This window comes from Typopeltis vanoorti, chromosome 20 (assembly GCF_054136105.1).
Source record: "Typopeltis vanoorti isolate ZY-2024b chromosome 20, IOZ_Tvanoo_1.0, whole genome shotgun sequence".
NCBI lineage: Eukaryota > Metazoa > Arthropoda > Arachnida > Uropygi > Thelyphonidae > Typopeltis > Typopeltis vanoorti.
In genome coordinates, this window is record NC_143568.1 from 75,476,009 (window position 1) to 75,495,454 (window position 19,446).

The 19,446-nt window shown below is 38.6% G+C and overlaps 1 protein-coding gene across 1 annotated transcript in view; it reads right to left on the minus strand.

The window, feature by feature from the left end:
* The window catches only part of LOC150095576 (solute carrier family 4 member 11-like), a 341,029-nt gene that overhangs the window by 61,175 nt on the left and 260,408 nt on the right, over positions 1-19,446 (minus strand). The window lies entirely within an intron of this gene.

Sequence of the window (19,446 nt, forward strand, 5' to 3'; positions counted from 1 at the left end):
TCTGAAATTAACCATGCACTCGATAAGTATGTAAATACATAGCAAGAATTTAATAAGTGTATAGAAATTGTTTAATTGGAGTCTAATCTCATTATATATTGTAATGTGCATCTAAATTTTCAAATTGGATATTGGGTAATTTCTGGGGCTTTTAGATAGCATGATTAATTAATCTGAGTGAACTAACCTGTTCAAGGAAGCAATGCATCTTTGCACTACATTTTCTTTCTTTCTTTGTACCATTTAATGTATACCAAACTTAACTTCTACATATATCCCTTTGTCCTCTTCCCACCTTCCATATAAAGAAAACTTATCAGCTGATAACCTATAACACACTCTCAGCAGTTTTCTTCCTTCCTGATTTATGTTTATGTGTAGACGTTTTAGGGCCATTACTATTTAACTTGTATATTAATGATATTGGCGAAGATTTGGATGGAGATATTCAGTTGTTTGCAGATGATGCAAAGTTGGGAAGAACCATAAAGAGTAGTGAAGATGTTGTGGCCTTGCAAGAAGACTTGAATAAATTGAGTGATTGGGCAAGCAAATGGGGATGTGAGTTCAATGTTGCAAAATGTAAGGTTTTAAAATTTGGAAAACAAAGATGGGATGCAGAATTTATGCTTGGTAAGAATATATTGTTGGAAGTAGAGGAAATAAGAGATCTGGGAGTGATAGTGGATAAGGATCTAAAATTTAGGGGTCACATCGCCAAAATTGTGAAGACAACACAAAGACTTCTGGGAATGATGAGGAGGACACTGACGTGTAGAAGTAGGGAGATTCTTGTTCCATTGTATAAGGCTTTGATTAGGCCACACATGGACTATTGTGCCCAGATTTGGTCACCTGGTTTTCAGAAGGATGAGGAGATGTTGGAAAGGGTCCAAAGGCGACTGACTAAGGTAGTTTCTGACCTCTGGAATGTCGAGTATGAGGAAAGATTGAAAAGATGTAATTTGCAGAGACTAGTGGAGAGAAGGAAGAGGGGAGATATGATAGAGACCTACAAGTTGGTAAGGGGTTGCTATAGGATCAATGGTGGAGAAGTTCTACAGCGAATAGTGGGAGATCAGGGGAGAACCAGAGGTCATCCCTGGAAACTGTATAAAGAGGGTGTGAGTAGGGGAGTGAGAGGCAGGTTTTTTTCGTGCAGAGTTGTGAATGATTGGAATGCCTTGCCTGAGAGTGTGGTGTCTGCAAGGAGTTTGAATGTGTTTAAGACCCGATATGATGAGATGTGTGTGAGATAAAAGGACCTCCTAGATGAGTCTTTGACTCCATGAGGTCTTGTTTAATAATAATAATAATAATAATCATTCGAAACAAAATCCAATGGGATAAGGTAGTTAATCCTTATGCCAACAGTGCCCTATGTCTTTATGTTGCGTGTACTCTTCTGGAAGGGATTGCTTGTTTTGAGGAAAGCAAAACCACACTTTCAGGAAGAAAAATAACCTCCACCTGTATGAGACTGGCTAACTCACCATTTCATTGATTAACACCTGGTCAAGGTTCCTCGCTTCACAGATGGGATTCAAATGTGGGTCTTTCCAGCCAAAGCACTTGTCTAAACCAACTAAACTACAAAGGCTCCTTCAGAAGTTCATAGAGCACTATCATATGACCTCCCCCCCATCCTTCTCAAGTTTAGCAGTGTCTGTAGTCCACATACGCCAAATCTGTCTCCTAATCTACATTCCCTAAACCCAATATCATCTTTGTTACTTTTCTATGCATCTTTTGTACAGCTTTCTTATCCTCTCTGAACCCCATGTGACAAAATCTGTGCACAGTAGTGTACAGTCAAGTCATTTTGCCTCATAATGAGGCAAAATGACTTCCTTATCCTTACAAGTCAATGTTTGTTTCAACATCACAGTTATCCTCTAAGTTGTATTTGCAATTTTTGCAATGCAACCTTTGAACTTCAAATTCCTAGTCACCATAACTTCCATATCCCTAGCCTCATAAATTTTTTGTAACATATCCCACCAATAAAGTATGCCACAGGAAACCTCATCATGCTAAAGTGCATAACTTTACATTTACTGACACTAAATCGCTAGCCATTATCATTTTTTTTCTACTGTTTCAGCTCATTCAAATTATTCAGTAAGTGCTGCATATCAGTATCTCCCTGATTTCCCTATCTATCTTTGCATCAGCAGCAAACAGTTAAACATCTCCTGTTGGGTCATTCCCAATATCACTAATGAATGGATTGAACAACACAGGTCCAAGGACTGATCCCTGGGGTATGCCACTGGTCACCTTAAATCTGATAGATTCCCACACCTACCATATATCACTTTCTGATTCCTATCTACCATCTACACACATATCCTTAATCATTAATATGCAAGTTGAAACAATGGCCCAAATACAAATCCCTTCAGCATACCACTAGTAGCTTTCCTCTTTTGGGATATTGAACCTTCCCCATATACAACTTTCTGATACCTATCTGACAGCCAGTCACTGATCCAACTCAGAAGTCTGTTATCCAATCCCATGTTTCAATTTATTCAACAGCTTGTCATGTGGCAATTTATCAAAAGCTTTTGCAGAATCTAGGTATACCACTGTAAATGCATCTCTTTTGTCTAGTACATTTGTTACCTTGTTATCATCATACATAAGCTGGTAAAATGTGATCTCCCTTTAACAAATCCATGCTGACAATCACAGAGAAACTGCTGTTATCAACCCATTTCTGTATTCTAGTTCTCACTAATTTCTACAATACCTTAACCACAACTCCAGATATACAGATTGTCCTATAATTTGTAGCCATCACCATTTTTATGCAGTGGAAAAATTTTACCTTCTTCCAACTCCCTTGGGACCTCTGCTGTTATAAAACTTATTCAACAGGCAAGCCACTATTACTGCCAACTCCCTGGAACATTTCCTTAAGACACATGGTGATATTTCAACAAATCCTATTGCCTTATTCACATTAGAGTTTATTTATTTTCTCATATACCTCCTGTTTTCTCACAACTGAGCCATCCTCACCTATTTCCTCTTCACTTGAGCTTTTCATGATTTCACCCTGATCAAAATGAAAGACCCTTAAAAAAATTGTTCACTGAATACCTCAACTATGCTCTCTGCAGCAGTTACTATTTCACTATCTTCATCCATTAACATCATTTTATCATAATCATTCTTCCTTCTACTTGCCACATATCTGAAAAACTCTAGAAGTTTTCTTGGTCAGATTTATTATTATTATTCAGGCCTCCATGGAGTCAAAAGACTCATCGTGGGAGGTCCTTCCTAAGAACATAAAGTCTGTCAAGACTCATTGAGGGAAGGTTTCCCCCTAAGAAACACAAAGTCTATCATACCACTCCTTAAACTCATTGACCGTTCTCGCCCTCACCACTCTATCAGGCAATGCATTCCACGGCTCAACCACCCTCCATGCAAAGAAACCACTCCTCACCCTCTTGCTCACAATTTCCTTTCGTAACTTCCAGGGATGGTCTCTTGTCATCACTCCTTCCCACTGTTCAACCAAGTGAAAGAACTTCCCAGTGTCAACCCTGTAACCACCTCTCAACAGTTTAAAAGTCTCAATCATATCACCTCTCCTTCTTCTATCCGCCAAACTCTGCAGTCCACATTCTCTCAGCCGATTCTCATAACTATCCTTGTACAGTCCTGAGACCATCTTTGTCATCCGTCTTTGTATCTTTTCCACAGTTAATTTATCCCCTTCAAATCCTGGGGACCAAATCTGAGAACAATAATCCAAGTGTGGTCTGATCAGAGATTTATACAACAGAATGATAACCCTCTTATCTCTGCAGGTCAGTGTCTCATAATTGCAGCAATTCTCTGTGTTACCTTCACCACCTTTTCAATATGTCCCCTAAACTTCAGGTTTCTATCAATCATCAACATCGGATCTCTTGTCTCCCCAACTTCCTCCAGTATAACTCCTCCCATAGAGTATGCAGCGTCCCATCGATGTTTCCCAACCCTCAAGACCTTACATTTTGCTGCATTAAACCGACACCCCCATTCATTTGCCCATCTATCTAGCTTATTCAAATCCTCTTGCAGGGCTACCACATCTGCACTATTACTAATAATCCTTCCCAGCTTCGCATCATCCGCAAACAACTGAATATCCCCTTGCAATCCACTGGCAATGTCATTGATATAAAGGTTAAACAATACAGGTCCTAGTACTGAGCCCTGTGGGACCCCACTTGTAACCTTCTGTCTCCTTGAAACTGCTCCATCATACACAACTCTCTGATACCTATCAGACAGCCAATCCTGAATCCAGTTGACCAATCTGACATCCAGACCCATGTGTTGCAACTTAAATATCAGCTTATCATGTGGCACCCTGTCAAATGCCTTTGCTAAGTCTAAGAAAATTGCAGTATATGCCTTTCCCTCATCTAATGTAACTTTATTATAAAAGGCTAGCATATTGCTAAAACAAGAGCGCCTTTTCACAAATCCATGTTGACTCTCACAGATAACATTACCCTCATCTGCCCAGTGCTGTATACGGTCCCTCACTACTTTCTCCAAGATCTTAACAACTACTGATGACACAACAGACTGGTCTATAATTAGACACTTCCAGTCTGTTACCACCCTTTTGCAATGGCACTATCTTACCTTCCTTCTATTCCCTGGGCACCTTTGCCGAAGCCAGACTTTCATTGAAAAGCCAGGTTAAAGGCACTGTCAGTTCCCTAGCACATTCTCTCAAAACTCGTGGTGAAATGCCATCCAGTCCCAAAGCTTTATTGACATCCAGAGTTCTCAGTATCTGAAACACACTCTCCTCCTGTACCTCTAAACCTTGAATCTGCCCTATCCCTCTAGCATTAAAACTGACTTCTCTAGGATGAAATACTCCAATAAAGTGGTCATTAAACAATTCCACTATGTCCTCTGCATCAGTCACTCTATTCCCATTTTTATCCCACAATATCATTCTTCCACAGTCATTTCTCCTCCTACTGGTCACATAGCCAAAAAATTCCCTAGGATTTTCTTTGGATCTTAGAGCCAATCTCCTCTTCATATTCCAGTTTCGCTTTCCTTACCACACTAGTCACTCTTCTGGCCTGTGTCTTATATTCTTCATGCATCCTCTCTTCACCTGTCTCCTTATATCTCTTCCATAGCCTCTTTTTCACATGCAATTCCTGTTTAATATTGTTTGTCATCCACTTTACTCCAAATTGTGTCCTCTTCTTCACTCGTGGTATACAACTTACCATTGCTGCTAACAAATATTCTTTCACAATTTCCCATGCACTAACGATATCCCGGCCTTCCAATTCCTCCCTCCGTGAAAATTCCCGAAGTTGACGTCTAAGACTATTATAATCATCTGCATTATAATTCCACATAAGTTCCCGTCTCTTTGATAGTCCTGCATGTCTATTCATTTTCCAAGTCAAAACCATATGGTCACTCTCTCCAACTGGTGGGAGAGATGTCATCTTAGTTATTATCAACTCTTCTGATGCTATAACCAAATCTAAAACTCTTGAACCTCTTGTTCCCTCTGTTACATGTTGCCTAAGACATTTGTCCCTCAAGAATTCTAGAAATTCCATTCCACTATTGCTACATGCATCTTCCTCTCTCCAATTTAAACTACTGTAGTTAAAATCTCCCATAACAATCATTCTTCTTGCACTTGCCAAACTTAGCTGTCTAAACATCTCCTGGTCCCCATCCTCCGTGCTCCTGGGTCTGTAGCAACACCCCACTAAATATCCTGTCTTGCCTACCTCTACCTCACACCATATGCTCTCAAAATTAGATTTGCTAATATATTCTCATACTGTATTGCTATTCGTACCAACTGAGTGGTACGAATAACAAATTGCTCTTTCTACTCCTCATGCAATTGATTTCTACTATTATTTATCTTCTGCTACTTCCACAGTATGATCTTTTTCCAAATTTCATGCTTAATTCCTTCATCCATCTGACACCTACTTTATTTAGTGACCTTTGGAATATATTTGCACATCAAGGTTGTTAAATATCTTTTGGTCCGTTCCCAACGCAGTATTTATCTTCTCCCACTATACTCATTCCGTGTTACAGCTTCAAGATATCGCTTAAGCTTTTCATAATTACCAGCCTTGTAGTTCCACCTATATCCTTTCCTCTTAGAAGTCTTCATATGGCTGGCCACAATCCATGTGATCATTTCATGATCACTCTTACTAATTGAAGGGAAGTGCAGTGCGAAACCTACTCACAATTACATCCTCTGATTTATTTATTTCATATCAACACAAGTGGTACAGTAGTAAGTTATTGGTACAACATTATTTATAACAAATTAGGATACATTACAAATGAGAACAGCTTAAATTATTATTATTAACATTTGACCTCCACGGAGTCAGAGACTCATCATGAGAGGTTATCACTACTGCATACAATGCATTCAACTGCATCTTAAACTGATCCAATGTGTATACATCAACAACACACTCAGGCAATGCATTCCACTCACCAACCACCCGCCATGCAAAGAACCTGCTTCTCACTCCTTTGCTCACATGCTCCTTATACAGTTTCAAGCAATGGCCTCTTGTTCTACTCCCCTCTTCCATTCTATGAGATCTCTTCCATGTCTACCTGATAACAACCCCTGACCAGAGGCTCTGCAACGTGAATGTAACTTACATTCACGAGGCTCTGCAACTTGCATTCTCTCAATCTGTCCTCATGCTCTACATTCCAAAGACCACCGACTACCTTTGTGAATCTTCTCTGTATCCCTTCCAACATATCCTCATCACCATGAAAACCTGTCGACCAAATCTGTGCACAATAAACCATATGAGGCCTGATCAAGGCCTTATACAATGGAATCATAACCTCTCTATTTCTGCATGTCCGGGTTCTCCGCATCATTGCCATTATTCTATGTGATGTCTTCACAACTTGTGCAATGTGGCCCCTGAATTTCAGGTCCTTGTCCACCATCACTCTTAGATCTCTCATCTCCTCTACTTCTGTTAAAGTTTCCCCACCAAGTCTATACTTTGCATACCATTGTTGCTTACCAAATCTCAAACCTTACACTTGGCAACATTAAACTGACAGTTCCACCTTACCTGCCCATTCATGCAATCTATTCAAGTCCTCTTGTAAGGCATTAACATCCCCAGTTTTGCATCATCTGCAAACAGCTGGATATCACTAGTTAAACCCAACCTATTGATCCTCACATGCCCTTCCTTACATACTGCCTAAGATAGTTGTCTATCAAGAACTCAAGAAATTCATTTTTCTTATTTCCAAATGCTGTTTATTTATTCCAATCTATATTACCATAATTGAAATTGGTAAAAATGATCACCCTTCTTTTGTTCACTAACCCAAGTTGCTTATACATTTCTAGATCACCACCCTGGTCTATACTATAGGCAGGGGTGGTGCCTATATTATCATACAACTAAACATCACTTCCTGTAAATCTCCACTTCATGCCATACTGAATCAAAACCATTGCCACTATTTATATCTCACATCTCCACTTTTTGCATGTTGATGATAGCAGGCAGAAATAATTCTGCCTGCTATCATCAACAGCATTCCCCTCCACTCTTCTTGTCCTTTCTATACTCAGGATAAACATCATGCCCCTCCATTTAAATTCCTGTTAGGATATTATCCTCATCCAACCATGTTTCATTTATTCCAACAATTTTTGGGTGAATAAACTCACTCAGCAAAACCATTTCATGTCTTTCATTTCTGATGCTCCATGTATTTGTAAATAAACACAACAATTCACTTTTAGGTCTATAACAAGTCCTATCCATGCCACTCGTTAGTTGCAATTTCCCCACACCTAACAAATCACAATCACCTTTATCACCACTTATGCTATCTCCTCAGGCTCAACTATACTACGTCATACTGACCATCCACATATACACATTCCAACTTCCAATGTTTGCTCTCTTTATACTGTCTCCCCCCCCCCCCCGGTTCTCTGGTCATCTTGCATTCTTGTTCTCTCATCATTATCATTTACAACCACTTCAGTCTCACTAGTGCCTCTCATTCCTAATGCTTTGCTTCACCTCTTATTTCCTCTGCTCTCATCACTTGTTTCTCCTCCTTGCAGCAAGTCTCTCTAACTGACTCACTCCAAATCCATTAAAATGCAACTTGTCACTCTTATACAATTCCATTCTTCCCTCAAATGCATCTCACACGTTTACAAACTCTGCCAACATACCATTCACGACCCTGCTCTTTATCTCAACTCATCATTATCACACCTTGGCAATACGCTGACTACCTTTCCAACCACATAGTTATCTTTCATTCTCCTCAATAACCTCCTTATATCCATCCTAACATTCTCTTTATGTCCAAACAAGTCATTTGTTCCAATAACCACAGCCAACTCACTTTCTCGTCTGCTTCTTACATGGCCTAAAACTTCTGTTAGGTTCCCAATCTGAACATAGTCTCTCACAAAATTCGTCACTCAAATTGCAATTTACTCTTGAAACTGAAAAAGATCAATGCATCTACTTCTTAGATTTTCTTATGCTTTGTCATCTAGATGGAAACCTTCAGGTTTTTTTCTCTTCAGAAAGAAAAACCTAAACTATTTTATATCCATGCTCAGTCACACCATCATCCTAGTAAAAAATCTGGCACCATTAAATCTCTTATTCATTGGGCTCACTCACTGTGCTCTGCTGAGGTGTTAATAATACAAGAAACACATTTTATCAAAATAACGAGTCTTTCATTTAACAGCTATGGTGTTTCTTCACCACTCTTCCAAGTTGTCAGCAGTATCACCATCCCATTATGTGAAAGGTGTCACTGAATGAATCTCCAGATTACTTTACTTTGGTCTCAAAGTGACTTTTTGCTCAATTAATACATTTTTTCCTTTCTAAGGAAAGGAAGAAACATATTCTCTGCAAAAGAGTAATTTTCCCTTTTTGCCTATCCTGGTGTGTATCAAATCTCTTGTGGTTTATCATACACCCTCTATCATTATTTCAAATCATTTATTTCAATCAATATACTCTCCCTCAGCTTTGATACAATCAATTAATTTGTTAAATGAGTTTTTTTATATCAGTTTTTGGGATACTGTTGAGAGTCGTAGTTACTGCTGCTTGAACATTTTCAATGGTGTCGTATCACTTTCCTTTCATTGGCAAATGAAGTCGGGGGAAGAGAAAGAAGTCACAGGGTACTAAATCAGGTGAATACGGCGAGTGATTCAATACATAAACTTGGTTTTTGCTCAAAAACTGTCTCACAATGTTCGAACGATGAGATGGTGCATTATTGTGCAAAAGTGAACAGTTGCCTGCATAATGATATTCATGCCGTACACGATTGGAACGAATTCTTTGTGAATAATGCCATTGGAATCATAGAAACAAATCAGCATTGTCTTTACTTGTGACTTCTCCAAGCAACTTTTTTTCGGATGCTCCTCTTCTGGTGGTCTCCACTCAGCACTCTGGTGCTTTGTTTCGGGCTCATACTCAAACGCAATGTTTGTCACCTGTAAAGATCGTTTGAAGGAAGTCTGAGTCCTTAAGAGCAGTTTTAATGAAGTCCTTGCAGTGTTCAATTCGATACATTTTTTGGTCATCGGTCAACTTATGGGGAACAAATCATGAATTCAATTTACAAAGGCCCAAACTCTTGGTCAAAATGTTGTGCACAGTTGATTTTGGAATCCCACTTTCATCTTTTAATCATTCAAATTCATCTTTAATCAATCTCATGGACAATTTTGGGTTTTCTTTGATGAAATCACGCACTATTTGGATGTTAACTTTGCTCAGTCCAGTTTTTGGATGGCCCGGCTTTTCATCGTCCTCAAGCATCTCCCACCGCTTTGAAATCACTTAAACCATTCGTAAACTTGAGTACAGGATAAGCATTCATCACTGTATGCTTTCTGAAGCATTTGATGTGTTTTGGTAAAACTTTTACCAAATAATGTTTAACACAAAAGTCAATCGCAACTCTCTGTCTGAAACTCATTTTGCAACCGTTTGGCAAAACACACTGTCACTCTTGGCACTATACTCGGCTTCTAATGAAACAAATCTCATAAACAGTTGACACAACACTAATGAAGGTTGCCGCTTTCGACAACAAAAAGATACAACAGGTGGCGCCACTAGTTTCTTCTATTTTCGAAAAGTTTGTTTTCTTTTTGGACAGAGGGTGTACTTCAACCAAATCTGCAGATATTCATAATGAACATCTACACTGTATTAAATTCCACAAGACAGAACAGTCTGGACTTGCTGAACATGCCATATCCTCCAAGCATTAGATCCTGTGGAAAAAAAAAAGATTAAAGTCCTAGACAAATTCTGTTTTCTTATGGAGTAGCTGTATAAAGATGTAAAGTTTTTTTTTTTAATATGTCATTCCTACCCACGAAAGGTCATTAGTAAACCTATAGTACATTTGTACCATGGGCAGGCTAAGGATTTTTTCCCATTTTTAATATATTTTTTGTAATGTTTTCTTCATTTTACATAGTCTGGACAACCTGCTCTAAAGATCAAACCTGGAACTTTTTCAAGCCACTTTAGGCCTCCAATAAGCAGGGCAGTGGTCTCACTCTGGATGATGAAATTCATCTCTTAGCTAAAACTATACATGTTCACTTTTACAATTTACATACACATTACACATTTACAAACCTTACTACATTATGCCAATCTGAATAGATCTGATGGGCTTAAGTTATCCATTATGGGAAATTGTTGTTCTTCACAGCCTTCCCTAACATATAAAATATCATTTGGACTTTAGAGCAGTGTGGGTGATGTTACTTTATTTATGTATGGCTGACACTTATTTCTGAGTATTCATTACAGTGGTATCTTGCTAATCCGAACCTCTTTAGTCCAAACCCTCCAGTAATCCGAACTGCTTTTAAATGTAATTTCCCAAAATTATGACTTTACCACATCAATAAAAAATATTAATTTGAAAGATGTAGCATTCTCAGTTGCTGCTGCTTGGGAAGCCATCGAACCTGAAGCAATTCGAGGGTTATGAAAAAACCCTGTGCCTTCTAGAATTTACCAAGATAACTACGGTGATACACAAAAAGAGGAAATTCAAAACTTGCATAATTTGGTTAAAAATATAAATCCAGATGTTGAAATTTCACAAACAGATGTTACAGAATGGATTACAGGTTGAACCCAAAGTGAATTTGAAATTAAATCAGATGCTGAAATTATAAATATGATGCTACAGAATGAATTAGAAGACGATAAAGAACTCGGAAAAAAAAAAAGTAAAGCATGAAGAGGCAGTTGACAGTTTTAATATGTGCATAGAATGTGCTAAGCAGAATGATATGCCATTCCACAAAATTTTATTGCTAATGCTGCTCTGTGAAGAAGCATTCGAAAAAAGTTTAGTTTCCAAGAAGCAAAAGAAAATCAGCGACTTTTTTTACAAAGAAACTATGACTTTTACAAATGACCTATGCAATTTTATTAAATCAGAATCCTCAACAATACAGGTACATACATACTAAATTTTTTACTAAAATAAACTTGTGTATCATATTATTTTTTAAGTTTTACATTACCGTACAGTAGTTTTTTTTCTATCAGTTACTTCATTTATTTACAAAATTAAATTGATGTACCATTAGAATCTGATTATTTTCATCTTAAACACTAGTTATTGTTGTCTCTTGGGGGAAAATTCACTAATCCGAACGAGCACGGTTTTTATTAGTTCGGATTAGCGAGATGCCACTGTATGTTAATTGTGCCATGTTTAATTTTGAATTCATACTGAATTTAAAACTTTTATACAATTAAAATTCTAACATAAGTGTTCTGTTGCATCATGTGGGCATAACTGGAATCACTGAAACAAAGAAGGTGAAAGAGATGCTGGTGAAAGTGATCATGAGGTATTGGTTTGGAAGGTAGTCAAATGGGAAAAAGTTGTTTTCAAGAAGTACTATGTGGAACTATAAGGTAGGTGACTATCAGATGCTCCATAGCCAACTAGCATCAATGCAATGGGTAGATGAATTGTGTAGAGCAGATATTGACAGTACATGGGAAATGATAAGACAGCATTTAACACGAGCAATGCATAACTGCATACCAAGAGTTAAAGGAATAAATAGAGTAGGAGCGAAATGGATGAACAGTGAAATCAAGCAAACAGTGTTACAAAAGAAGTTGTTATGGAGGAAGTACAAGACAGTTTGCAGTGGACAGATGCATGAAGAATATAAAGTGCAGGCCAGAAAAGTGACAAGCATGGTTAAATAAGAAAAAATAGAATATGAAAAGAGATTGGTCAGTCAGGTCAAAGCTAATCCACATAGCAGCAGAAAAATTCCAAGGGAAATTTTCTGCTATGTGGCAAGCAAGAGGAAAAATAATTATGGCAGGCTGATACTGGTGGAGAGTTATGGTAGCAAATGATATAGTTGAATTATTTAACGAACACTTCATCAGTGTGTATCGTAATGGTGCGAATGATGTAGAAGAGAGCCAAGAATTAGGAGAATTAAAGGTGAAGGAATCACAGCTGTATCAAGTATTGCTTGGGTTAGATGTTAATGAGGCTGTGAGAATGGATGACATATCACCAAAAATTATTTAATGGAAGGCTTGCAGTGGGGAAGACTCACATAAGGAGTGGAGAAGGCAAAATAATACCTCCCCCACAAGCATGGTTTGAGAATAGAATTTCCAATCTGCATCTGCCTGGTCTATATGTTTGCAGTATTAATCAAAGTGTTGAAAAAAATTGTTAGAAATAGAATACAAGATTGTTCGATATAAGGTTCTCTATGATGGTCACATGGGCATGTGAAGAGCAGGTCTTGTTTTGGCAATCTGCTTATGTTTTATGATAAGGTGATGGATGTATTGGATAAAGGAGAATCATATATAGCAATATTCTTGAACTTTGCAAAAGCATTTGATAGCTTACCATATGGTGTACAAGCTGCAGAGGATATGAATAGATAGTATGTTGGTTAGATGGATTGGAGATTGGCTCTCTGAATGATACCAGCAAATTGTGTAGGATGGAGCCATGTCTCAGAAAAGGAAAGTAACCACTGGTGTGCCTCAGGGTTTTGTTCTTGGGCCACTACTATTTAACTTATTTGTATAGCGATAGTCTTGGACTTTGCAAAAGCATTTGATAGCTTACCATATGGTAAGTTGGTGTACAAGCTGCAGAGGATATGAATAGATGGTATGTTGGTTATAATAAGTTTAGTTTAATCCTTTATCCAAGTGTGAGCAAACAAAGTTTGCACCTGAAAGTATCTTCAGGACTGGGGTAAGGTAGTGCAACACCAGGAAACTCGTTGCAAAGGTGGAGAAAGCTCTCACTACTCCTATCTCAGTATCTCCCATAATGCAAAGCACATCTCCTTGCGGATATGTGTAATGCTAATGCATTAAAGCAAGGGCCACTACCCATACCGGTTTCGACCTTTATTGAGGTCTCGTCAGTGGGAGCCAGGCCCAGTAGTGGAGATACAAAGGCAGAAGCAATGAGAGGTCATCCTAGCCTATAGGAGTTGCCAAAGGGTGTGCAACCTTATTATTAAATTACTCTGGATTCAGAGAAAGATGTTGAGAGTTTATTTTTCACTTGGTTATACTTGGATAAAGGATTAAACTAAACTTATTATAGTCTAACCAAGTGAAAAATAAACTCTCAACAGTATGTTGGTTAGATGGATTGGAGATTGGCTCTCTGAATGATACCAGCAAATTGTGTAGGATGGAGCCATGTCTCAGAAAAGGAAAGTAACCATTGGTGTGCCTCAGGGTTTTGTTCTTGGGCCCCTATTATTTAACTTACTTGTTAATGATATTTCATGTGGGTTGACTGGGGATCTTCAAATGTTTGCCAATGGTGTAAAATTTAGCATTTGAGAGAGAGAGATTTCATAGGCTGGCAAATAGGAGGAAAAGAGGAATATGATAGAGACCTTCAAGTTAGTTAAGGCATTCTATCAGATTAATACCGAAGAAGTTATAAAAAGAATGGATGTTAAGATGGGAAGAATGAAAGGACATGCATGGAAGTTGTATAACGATGTGGTGAAGAAGGGTGTGATGAGCAGATTTTTTTTTTCATGGAGAGATGTTAGTAAGTAGAATGCATTGCCTGGGTGTGTTGTGAATACAGGTAATGCAAATAACTTCAAAGCTCATTATGATAGACAACATGTTGCTGGTTGAGTGGGCCTACCATGATGAGCCTGTGGACTCCATGGAGGTTATCAAATAATAATAATAATAAATCAATTTCTTTTTCTTCTCTCTTCTGCACACTAACTGCTTCACTAATATCCTTTATATTCATGCTTTGGAAACATGCTTTTATGGTATTCTTATTCTCTTACTCCCAGTTTCTTGCTCTTTGATACTTTTCCCATCAATTTTTCCTGAAGTCATTAATAACTACATAAATTGCATTTCCATATTGCCATGCACCCTTTCTCCCCTCTAATCTATGTCTTCATAGTTGATGTCCCCTAAATAATTGCTCAGCCTTCACTCATTGTGCTGTTGACAAATGGCATCAACATCTTTCTGTGGATCCTCTCTGCCTGGGGTATAACAACAAACAGCAATATATTTTATGCTATTGGCCTCTATCTTAGACCAGATTGTGCCTAATTGTACCACTTAAAATACACCAATCAAGTTCATCTAGAATCTGCAGATATCTGGAAGATCAGGACATACAAATGAGGGTTCAGAAGCAAGTAATTAACACTGAATCAGGAACACAAAATGCTGAACATGAGAAAAAATTGAGGGGAAAAATTGCAGACCTGGCAGATAAGAGCAGAAGGAGATTGATATGATTAATACATAATATTTGTGTGTGTGTGTGTGAGAGAGAGAGAGAGATGCATACAGGGCAGATACTGACACTACACATGGTGGAGAGGGATAATGGGAGAAGCAAAGATCATTTCTAGAAGCTATACTAAGGATTTTATGTATAATGAAAAAAAACAGCAAATAGGTAACTAGAGGAAATTAAGGCAAATATATATATATATATATATATATATATATATATATATATATTTATTTATCTATATGGAGATAAATTAACATTCGCTGCCAATGACGAGTATACTCGTAGTTGGTATATGAGCCTCACAAGCTAGCTACGAATATACTCGTATGACGCTTACCTCCAGCAACAAGATTACCTGTACTGACCTTGAAGAAGTGAAAATGCTTGGCTTGTGGAGCTAGCAGCAAAAGTGTGTATACTCGTAGATGGTATATAAGCCACACAAGCCAACTACGAATATACTCGTATGTTGATTACTGCTGGCAACGAGATTACTCGTACTGACCTTGAAGAAGTGAAATTGCTTGGCGTACTGAAACACACTATTATTATTATTATTACAGGCATCTCCAGGGAGTCCTTAGACTCATCGAGAGAGGCCCTAAGCATCATGTCCACACAACTATACAACATTCTCACAGTATCTATCACACCTTGCCTTGAACTCACTCATGGTCATAGCACCCACAACAGACTCTGGCAGCTTATTCCACTCATTTACCACTCTAAAAGTAAAGAACCCAGCTTTAACACCCTTGCTAACCACACTCTTGCCCAGCTTCCATAGGTGTCCCCTAGTATTCCCATCACCAGTCGCCCTGATCTCAAAAATATCCTCTGAATTAATCCTATAGAAACCCTTTAGCAATTTGAATGTCTCAATCATATCTCCCTTTTTCCACCTATCAACTAATTTCTGCAACCCACAAATTTTCAACCTGCTCATATGGTTCATTCCATAGACCTGCTATCACCTTGGTCACTCGCCTCAGGATCCTCTCCACCTCTTCCCCATCAAGAAGAAACCTAGGTGACCAAATCTAGGCACAGTAGTCGAGATGAGGTCTTATCAAGGCTCTGTACAGAAGTACAATAACTTGCTGATTTCTGCAACCCACAAATTTTCAACCTGTTTTCTCATATGGTTCATTCCATAGATCTGCTATCACCTTGGTCACTCGCCTCAGAATCCTCTCCACCTCTTCCCCATCAAGAAGAAACCTAGGTGACCAAATCTAGGCACAGTAGTCGAGATGAGGTCTTATCAAGGCTCTGTACAGAAGTACAATAACTTGCTTGTCTCTGCTCGTCCAAGTATTTTTCAACAACCAAGTGAGTTGATGAGCTGATTTAGCCACTTTTGCAATGTGCCCCCTAAACTTCATCTCCCTATCCACCAACACTCCCAAGTCCCTGGCCTCAGTCTCCTGGAGTACAGTTCCACCAATGTCGTATACTGCTGCTAATCTTTTCACCCCAAAATGCATAACCTTACATTTTGTCACATTAAATTGACATCCATTCTCCTTAGCCCAGAACTCCAATCTTCCAAGTCGTCCTGCAAGATTTTGACATCTTCTGCATTCACTATTGCCCTACCCAACTTTGCATCATCAGCGAACAGGTGAACTGTTCCTTTTAGATCCTTTCTTATATCGTTAATGAACAAATTAAACAGCAGTGGTCCAAGAACTTACAGCACCCCACTAGTCACAGGCCGTCTTTTGGACTCAACTCCTGAATAAACTACTCTTTGATATCTCTCCATCAACCACCCACCTATCCATCTCACCAACCCTATATCCATTCCCATATGTTGTAGTTTACGGATTAGAATTCCATGTGGTATCCTGTCAAATGCCTGCCAGGTCCAGCAGTATCACTGTAAACCCATTACCCTTATCCAGTTCAGTCTTCACTGTGTTATAAAACTTGAGCAAGTTACTGAGGCATGATCTACCCTTCACAAAGCCATGCTGTCCCCCGTACAGTATCTCATTTTCATCAATCCATTCCTGTATTTTTCCCTTGACAATGACTCCTGATATGCTGATCGGTTGGTAATTTGCAACAGTAGTCTTGGATCCTCCTTTATGCAGTGGAACAATTTTCCCCTCTTTCCACACCTTTGGGACTAAACCAAACCAGAGACTCAGATTAAAGAACATGGTCAAGGACACTGATAATTCTTTAGCCACTTCACGTAAGACCCGTGCCGGTACACCATCCAATCCCACAGATGTATTCACATTAAGATTCTGTAATAGACTATTCATCTCCACACAATTCCCGTATAAACTAATGGTTCGTTCCTTCATTTTTTCAATGTCACCACCCGGATGATATACTCTTGCAAAGTGCTCGCTCAGTAATTCCACTATATCGACTGATTCAGTGACCTCCTTACCATCGTCATTCCTTAAAATCATTCTGCCGTGTACAGTTTTTTTTTTTTGCTTGCAGCATATTGAAAGACCTGTTTGGGATTCTCTTTAGCTTGCATAGCTAGTTTCCTTTCATAATCTGCTTTTGCTTTTTTTCCCACACTAGTTACCCTTCTGGCCTGTGCTTTATACCGTTCATGTGCCTGCAGGTCACCTTTCTCTTTAAATTCTCTCCACAGTTGTTTCTTTTTTTTGCAGCTCAAGCTTAATGGTGTTATTCATCCATTTAACCCCCACTTGTTTTACTATTTGGACCCTAGGTATACAATTAGCCATAACCTCCTGTAAATGCTCCTTGACCACTTTCCATGCTCTATCGACTTCCAGCCCTTGCAGTTTTACATGCCATGGCACTGATCCAAGCAATCTCCTAAACTTGACATGCTTGCCAGCACGGTAATTCCACCTATACCCTATCTTAATCGAAAATTCCACACCTTTAGCCACCTCCCAGGTCAAGACCTTATGATCACTCTCACCAATAGGTGGCAACATGGTCATATTCATTACAGTCAAATTCTCAGATGCTATTACCAGGTCAAGCACTCTCAAACTCCTAGTATTTTCAATTACATGTCTCAGATAGTTATCCCTTAATAATTGAGTAAAATCCAGTTCCTTCCTCACGTGTCCTCTTCTCCTTCCAATCGATGTTACCGTAGTTTAAATCCCCCCATAATAATTACCCTCCTTCCACTCATTGTTTATATTTGCTTATGCATACTATCTCCACCATCTATTCCATCACCTGGTCTATAGCAGCACCCAACTGTATATTTTGTTCTGCCAGTCTCAATCTCATACCAAATAGCCTCAAATGAGCTCTTTTCACTATCCTGCAATACAACTTCAATTCTCCTTGGCTGCAGTTCATCAGCTATCATCATTAACACCCCCCCTGCCCCAATGCCCGAGTAGCATGGCAGCGAACGTGTTAAACTCGATAAAAGCTCAAAATTAAGCTATCCAGTCCATTATGTTTTGATAATGTGACAGGTACATAGTGGACTGGATAGCTTAATTTCGACATAAGATGCCTTATAATGAATAACTGAGGGGCTGGTCAATATACTTTCAACATTAGAAGACTGCAAGGTATTCTGCTGACTTTAGTCACAACAAGCTACTACAGAAAGTCCAAATGGATATGAAACAGGCATCTGGTTAATATAGCCTGAAATTCTAAAATATGATATAATAAAAGATGAATGGCAATATGCAGTTCACTTTTGGGATTGTATCTTTTAACTATATAATTTAATATACTGAAGGCAGCTTGTATTCAACATTAGCTAACTCTGAAGTGAGCACATGAAAATCAAATTACTGAAAGTTCAGATACTGAATTGAATGATTCATGTGACGTCTTTAATCTGGCTAAAATTTTAACAAACTTGCAATATAAATAAGCAACCTCATTATGTTACAAGCTAATTAATTCTTTTTTTCTCATGTTAGAAGTTTTGCGATTTCTAGTTGAATTGGTGGAATGTTGGTTTTGTAAAATTAGAAATCATTTGTCTGATTTAACTACACATAAAAATATGAACATTGCATTCAACATCTACGATACACATTCAGAAATATCTACTCTAGAAACTTTTTGAATAATTACTATTACTATTACTACGGGCAACTCCAGGGAGTCATTGGACTCATCGAGGGAGGCCCCAAATCATATTCATCACAACTATTTGACATTCATACAGTATCTATCATACCTCGCCTTAAACTCATTCACTGTCACAGCATCCACCACAGACTCAGGGAGCGCATTCCACTCATTCACTACTCTAAAAATAAAGAACCCAGATCTAACACCTTTACTAACCACACTTTTGCCCAGTTTCCATGGATGTCCCCTAGTCCTCCCACAACCAGCCCTGTTCTCAAAAATATCTTCTGAATTAATTTTATAGAAACCCTTCAGTAATTTGAATGTCTCAATCATATCTCCCCTCCTCCGCCTATCAACCAATTTTTGCAACCCACAAATCCTCAACCTGTTCTCATACGGTTCATTCCACAGACCTGCTATCATCTTGGTCACTCGCCTCTGGATCCTCTCCACCTCCTCCCCATCAAGAAG